Source organism: Saccostrea cucullata, unplaced genomic scaffold (genome assembly GCF_032062105.1).
Source record: "Saccostrea cucullata isolate Sc308-1 unplaced genomic scaffold, CSIRO_AGI_Scuc_v1 ctg23651, whole genome shotgun sequence".
Lineage (NCBI taxonomy): Eukaryota > Metazoa > Mollusca > Bivalvia > Ostreida > Ostreidae > Saccostrea > Saccostrea cuccullata.
The window spans coordinates 1-7,943 of NW_026925870.1; the positions used below are offsets into that span (position 1 = coordinate 1).

Genomic DNA, 7,943 nt, shown 5'->3' on the forward strand with positions numbered 1-7,943 from the left:
AATATCAATTCCAATTGAATAATACTGCAAATAATTAGGAAAAAATAAGGAATAATTCAATTCATAGGGTTAAAAAATAGTTATTGTTAAATATTATGAAGATGGAGGATTGAAAATATAAAACCTTGTTTTTTATATCTTCTATGAAATTATTTTCGATAAAACAGCTCGTATTTACAAATTGGGGTAAAGAACATCTCATCTAAAATTTTAACTTGGACATATCATAAACCTCAAACGAAATTTAGGTCTATGGACAAATTTATAAACTGTGGAATTTATTACGTCACAACTTTTCGGAAAATGTTGAAAAATAAATTTTGGATAGACGTTTTGAAATCCTGGATAACATTACATTTATGAGATAACGTCTGAGATTGCCTCACCTTTGTTTCATAACCCAATGCCTCATATAAATGGGGATCGTTTTTAAGCTCACCTGAGCCGAAGGCTCAAGTGAGCTTTCTGATTACATTTTGTCCGTCGTCCGTCCGTCTAACTGTCTGTTTGTCCGTGTTTACGAGAGTGCATTTATTGGGTATTTTTCATGCCAAGATTGTACTTATTGGGTACTTTTTGCTTATTGGGTATACCCAATAAGAAGTGTCGCTGAATATGCTTGAAACACCCTAATTGGGTATTTGCAGGTTAGTACCCAACAAAACTTGGACACGACGATTTGTCCAAAAAAGTGTCCAAAAAAGTTGCTTTCACGGACGCACCGTGTTTTGTGTTTCACTTTTACATTCGGAACTCTAAATTCTCGAGAGTTCCGAAAATCAACTTCCGTTGATCCTGATCATAACAACGTTTGTTTTCATGGAAAAAAATATGGCGACTAAGAAACACTTAATGTCAACAAGATTGTCTGATTGACAAGAGAAAAGGTAAGTTTATTCGATTAATATTTATCTATTGCTGGGTTCTTGTTTAAGAAAATTGATTTCAATGTAATTTTGAAAACAATTGTGCACAAAATTAAAATAGATATATCGGAACAATTAATCCTAAGTTGCACTTGTATGTATTCTGAATTTTCTCTGTCTTTTTAACTCCCTTGAGGGCGAGAAGTATTTAGTAAATAATCGTTTATTGTTAGATAATCTTTAATAAATCGAAAGTGTTAATTATTGAATTTTATATCATAACCAACTAAGTATGTTCTGACAATGTATATTGGAAAGGGAAATGAAAATTTTAACAATCGTGTGTTGACTCATAAATCAGCTGTAAATTATCGGTTCATGTAGACAGTATTACAATCGCAAAGTGAGCTGAGATGATGATAAAAACGTTCAGTAAAAACAGTGCCTTTTTCTGTCTTTGATTTTGAGTGTCTGCTTTATTTTGATTTTTTTGAGTTGGCTCGCGTAGCGAGCTACTCCCTGTCGACATAGCCGTTTCAGAGCTGTAAAATTTATCACGCATTCATCAAGGTGATCCATATGCCAGATATAATAGTTCTAGCAAAAAATGCTTTGGTTTGAGTGATTGTATAAACTTAAGAGGTGAAAACTGTATAAAATTTCATACTGTAACATTATTTATGCCTTCATGCTTTTAAAGAAAATTTTGATTAAATACCTGTACGATGTACAATTACTGCGTATGAATATATGTTCAAGCATGTTAGGTGGATCTAATCTTCCCATCTGAAGTTTATTTATAATTGACCTAGAATACTCCCTAACACAAACACCTGCTGCTTGCATTAGCTGCAGCTAGTTGTTGTTGAAAATCTATATTTAGAATCCAGATTTGCTGTGGGAATCTTTAACCTAATTGCTCCATAACACTGACCACTTCAGCTAATGTGCTTAAATTCATTATAGAATCCAGTCAAAATAATATAGGAGCCCATTTGTGCCAACCTGTATATATAAAGGAAAAGCAATATACACTTTATTTATGAACCGAACATGGATCAGACATATAATATTCAATCTCTTAAGATGCAAAATAAACTGAATATATTAAGGTATGGTGCCCAGATGTATGAAAAAGCTCAATTGACTCTAGCGAGTCAACTCGCAGGCCCTTCAGGCCTTTGATTTATTATTGTTTTTGGCATTTGTTTTAATTGATTTAAAACAATGCTGAAATTGATATAGGGCTACTATAACTATTTCACAGGATGGGTGTGTAATTAGAATCGCGCTACATTTATGTGAATTGATATATTTAATGCTTACTTGTGATTTTAGGATAACTGGAGATAATGATTCCTTTTTTCCATTGATATTTCATAAATATTTTCCTAAGTATTATGTTACAATAAATTGGTTTTAAATTAGATTTTTTTTATAAAAGTACTCAATAATTGCAATGGAAATTAAAACCATAATCATGTTCATTGAGGATTTTCAATATGTAACAGGTCAAACAGGAACTTCAATTGTGAACATTGCAGAGAACACACTCATCAGAAGATGACCCTCAGAAATAGGACAATTGTAAGTAATCAGTAAAATGATCAGGAATACTTCATGACTACCATAAGATTTGAGACATTTTCGCTTCTTAAATTAGAAGAAATAGAGGGAAAAACTAGTACATACTACATAACTACTAGGCAACCAACCTTTAACGGCAGGAAAGCTTTTGGTATGTGCAATACAGCAACATTTAAACCTCTTAAGTATTCATGTTGAGTTTGAGAAAGTACCTTAGTATTTTTTCTAGTGTTTGCCAACATTTTCATGTACACTGTTTGCTTGTTTGTAGTATCATTTTATTTTATATTCTTCTGACGCCCTTTACCTTTGCCAGTTTTGAATCATTTGTTTTAAGGGCGTCTGAGGGTTGGTTCCAGAACTTAACGAGGCTAGGGGGTGGCAGCCATTTTTAGACTAATTCAATCTCCTTTAAAAGGAGAGCTCCATATAAAGTTATACAAAATGATAAAATTTTAACACTAAAATATACGAAATTTTTCTTTGCCAAATGATAGTTGACAGCTAAATATACCATATCTTGAAAAATAAGTTAAATCTGGTGGTTAATTTAAGATTAAATTTTTGACCCGCCAGCCTCCTTAATTAATGGTAAACTAAAAACCGGGGTACTATTTGGTTATAGGTTATGTTAATACGTGTATAACATTTTGTTCTGATAGAGGTGGCATACAGGAAAAGAAACAATACAAACTCTTTTCCCCCTAATGCATTACATCCTTTACCTCCTGATGCCACCATATGATGCTATGCCCCATTTCCCTGTTGACGACTTTTGATGCATACACACAACAACCCTAAAAAGCTTTGTGATTTCCCCTGTTTCTAAAAAAAATTCAGCTCTAAATAATAGCCAATCATGTGTATTACACATTAGGTAATGTTACTATAATTAGTAAAGTAACAGCTTGGTGTGAATTCACGTGAGATTTACCTGTGTGAAAACAATGGCGCCCAGTCTGTTTACAAGAATAATTTGGGCCTTGTCACAGGCAAAATTCAGCCTTAATATTGCATTTTATGTAACAAACCTTTGGTTGTATTATAATTCACAATGTTTTTACATCAATTCTAAAGTTGAATTTTAGGAAAATAAATTTTACAATGAAAACTAGAAGGAAAAACTTCATAAAATTTTTACCAATAACAACAATGACGGCCTTAGATTTCCCATGTGTTTTATGAGTACTAAATACTCCACTTTCAGCATTTTTTCATCAGGGCATTGATTAAGATAAATAATAATTTATTTCCCCCCAAGAGACTTTTGCAAGAAATGTTTAACTAAATATATAAAATATTTATAAACAACATGTCTGCATGAACATGATTGTGAAGTTTGGTTGGCTCAAGACTAAGATAATAACCTATCATTATTAAACTATCTTAATTAATTATAATTAAAAAAATAATGAGCACTTTAAATGGTTTGGTATTAAATGTTAAATTTACTGGTATGTTTTATAGAAAATTTCTCTCATAGTGAGGATAATATGAAGATTAGTTGTGAAAATATCATGTTACCTGGTTTCACCTTTATATTGTTAATTGTAGATTCATTATTCTAAAAAATTATATAACAATGTGAAAGTTCAATCCATTCCCCAAACATAGATATATAATATATGACACTTTGATGATGTTTAGGTGCTTAATATTAGCATGTTCTAAAAGTAATGGTCAATCATTTCAAGTCAGTCAAAATGGCTTCAGGGGGCAGCCAGATAAACACTCTTGGGAAATTGAAAGTGCGTCAAATGGTGGCAACAGGGGGAAAAGAGCTAGATATCACTTCAAAGGAATAAAATAGCTTCATCTTGTAGGTGTATTTTATTTACTACTTCACTACTTCATGTCTGATATGGTGTAAGTTATTCATATCTGTTTGAATGTAATTTTTCATATTTTCAACTTCTATCCAGCTAAGTCAATTTTAATTAAATTCTGTGCAAAGCATACCCCAGGAAGGGGGGATGGAGTGTCAAGTGTGTCTCTGTCCCTGTCAATATAATTTCAAAGCAGTAAGTAAGGTTTGGGTCAATTTTAAATTCTCTTTAGCAGGGTTAAGTGTAGAGATGATTTTGAAGATTATGGACCCCAAATGTACTGATAGTGTTACATAAGTCTAAAATTTGCAAAAAATAGTTGTAAAATCTTTTTAAAATCTCCTTCTTATCAATCAGAAACTAACAAACTGTCTAATTAATATGCAACGTCGTTTTGTGTGTTGAATGATGATTCCATTTTGATAAAATTATGGCAGATGGGGGTAGGATGAAGATGCAGTTAGACATAGAAGAAACAAAAAAGAGTTGATGGAATTTAGTTTTTCTTCCATATTATTTATCAATACATATTTCTGAATAAGAAATATACTTTTACTTCTTGGTTGGGTTTGATCAACATAAAGGTTGATCTTACTGTAGTCAAGAAAAACATGTTTTATACTGCAAAGAAATGCCTTTATCTAATTGCAGAATGAATAAAAAGGACATAGGCAGATTTGAAGGAGATGCATGAAATAAGGAATATTTCAAAAATTGTCTGAGCATAACCACTACTACTGGGTAAACATATGGCAATATAAAAGAGCAGAGTCAATGGAGGTATCATACGGTATAGGCCATGAGAGACCCTGAAGAAGAGAGTATGGAAGAGAAAGAAAAATAAAACCTTTTGGACATTTATTGAAATATAGGATCAAAGCCTTACATGTAAAATTTGGGCATGTAATGACTTTTGTCTTGCTCGAAGACTTATAACAGTGATGATTTGATTTAATATTTTTATCCCGATTTTTCGAATAGATTTGGACAAAATGCATCAATTATTTTAAAGTTTTGATATTAAAATTCATTCATTGTACTTGTAACTGAGTTTTCTGGTGCGACACTGTTTAATCGGCTTCAAAACTAAGTTTGTGATTTCCAAACCAGATTAATGAGATTCATGTAATATCTTTTAACATCGGTGACTATTAAATCCATTCTTTTACATCTCAGAAGTATTTTTATTAGTACAGGGAAAATATGCATTGTACATGTATCTGTAATAAACAGGATTATAGAAATTTTCCATATAATTCAACACAATCTTAGCAACTGAAGGCAAATATTTTATCAAGGGTGTGATCTATTTATCAATATGGTTTTCAGCATTTTGCTCTACCTGTAATTACTTGCTCCAAGTTCCAATATTAAAATTTAAATTTTGCAAACATGGTTATAAAATTCTTTCAAAGCCAAATACTTTAAGCACAAAATGCTTATATATTTCCTATCATTTGTAAAGTGTACACTGAATGAGATGTGGAATGTTAGAATTAAAGTATTAAATATGTTTTGGACTTATGTATGCTTATGCAGATAAATTTGAATTCAACTAGGAAAGGTAAATGTCATACTTATTGGGTTTGCAATCTAATCCAAGAGTATAAATATATAGACAAATTTGACAATTTTAATGAAGGGTATAAGTAACCCAAGAAGAATTGGACTAGTAAACATTACGTGTTGGGTTTTATTCTAATGTTGGGATGTAATATCCAAGAGAAGTTGAACAAATGTCCAATACCTATTGGGTTTTCTTTCTTATGAAAAATATTTTGAGTAACCCAAGAAGAATGTCCAATACCTTTTAATTTATATACTATTGAAGGGATGAAGATATCCAAGAAGAATTGGACAGGTGTCCATTACATGTTGGGTAGTATTCTTATGAAGAGATTCTCAAGAAACCCGAGAATAAGACAAGTGTCCATTGCCTGTTGGGTGGGATGCAGATATCCAATAGGAGTTGGACGGATGTCCATTATCTGTTGGGTGGTATTCTGATGAAACAATTCAAGAAACCCAAGAAGAACTGGACAAGTGTCCATTACCTGTTGGGTGAGATGTAGATATCCAAGAGGAGTTGGACAGGTGTCTATTACCTGTTGGGTTGTATTTTGATGATGCAATTCAAGAAACCAAAGAATTAGACAAGTGTCCATTGCTTGTTGGGTGGGATGTAGATATCCAAGAGGAGTTGGACAGATGTCCATTACCTGTTGGGTGGTATTCTGATGAAACAATTCAAGAAACCCAAGAAGAATTGGACAAGTGTTCATTGCCTGTAGGGTGGTATTCTGATGAAACAATTCAAGAAACCCAAGAAGAATTGGACAAGTGTCCATTACCTGTTGGGTGTGATGTAGATATCCAAGAGGAGTTGGACAGGTGTCCATTACCTTTTGGGTTTTATTTTGATGAGGAGATTCAGGAAACGCAAAAGGAATTGGACAAGTATCCATTTCCTGTTGGGTGGGATGTAGATATCCAAGAGGAGTTGGACTGATGTCCATTACCTGTTTGGTGGTTTTCTGATGAAACAATTCAAGGAACCCAAGAAGAATTGGACAAGTGTCCATTACCTGTTGGGTGGTATATAGATATCCAAGAGGAGTTGGACAGGTGTCCATTACATTTTGGGTTTTATTTTGATGAGGAGATTCAGGAAACGCAAAAGGAATTGGACAAGTATCCATTTCCTGTTGGGTGGGATGTAGATATCCAAGAGGAGTTGGACTGATGTCCATTACCTGTTTGGTGGTTTTCTGATGAAACAATTCAAGAAACCCAAGAGAATTGGACAAGTGTCCATTACCTGTTGGGTGGTATATAGATATCCAAGAGAAGTTGGACAAGTGTCGATTACCTGTTTGGTGGTTTTCTGATGAAACAATTCAAGGAACCCAAGAAGAATTGGACAAGTGTCCATTACCTGTTGGGTGGTATATAGATATCCAAGAGGAGTTGGACAGGTGTCCATTACCTTTTGGGTTTTATTTTGATGAGGAGATTCAGGAAACGCAAAAGGAATTGGACAAGTATCCATTTCCTGTTGGGTGGGATGTAGATATCCAAGAGGAGTTGGACTGATGTCCATTACCTGTTTGGTGGTTTTCTGATGAAACAATTCAAGAAACCCAAGAAGAATTGGACAAGTGTCCATTACCTGTTGGGTGGTATATAGATATCCAAGAGAAGTTGGACAAGTGTCCATTACCTGTTGTATATTTGGTGATTCAATTCAAAAAACCCAAGAATTAGATAAGTGTCCATAGCCTATTGGGTGGGATGTAGATATCCAAGAGGAGTTGGAGATAATGTCATTACCTGTTGGGTGGTATTCTGATGAAAGAATTCAACAAACCCAAGAAGAATTGGACAAGTGTCCATTACCTGTTGGGTGGTATGTAGATATCCAAGGGGAGTTGGACAGGTGTCCATTACCTGTTTGGTTGTATTTTGATGAGGAGATTCAAGAATGTTCAATTGTTCTTGGGTAAGTTTAATCCCCTTGTCAAAATACAACCCAACAGGTATTGGACACCTGTCCAATGCCTGTTGGATACCTTCATTCTGCCTCATATGTTATTGGCATTTGCTTATTATTAATTGGTCATGACTCAAAAATGTTTTCCTTAAATACCTATTTTTGTTATTTAAG

General features: G+C 33.4%; 1 long non-coding RNA gene across 1 annotated transcript; it reads left to right on the forward strand.

Annotated features, from left to right (window-relative positions):
• Positions 1 to 740: 740 nt before the first annotated feature.
• Positions 741 to 5,688, forward strand: LOC134269928 (uncharacterized). The gene is made up of 3 exons (XR_009992679.1): positions 741 to 887; positions 2,378 to 2,453; positions 4,931 to 5,688. It is a non-coding gene; the product is annotated as an uncharacterized LOC134269928 (long non-coding RNA).
• Positions 5,689 to 7,943: the final 2,255 nt, after the last annotated feature.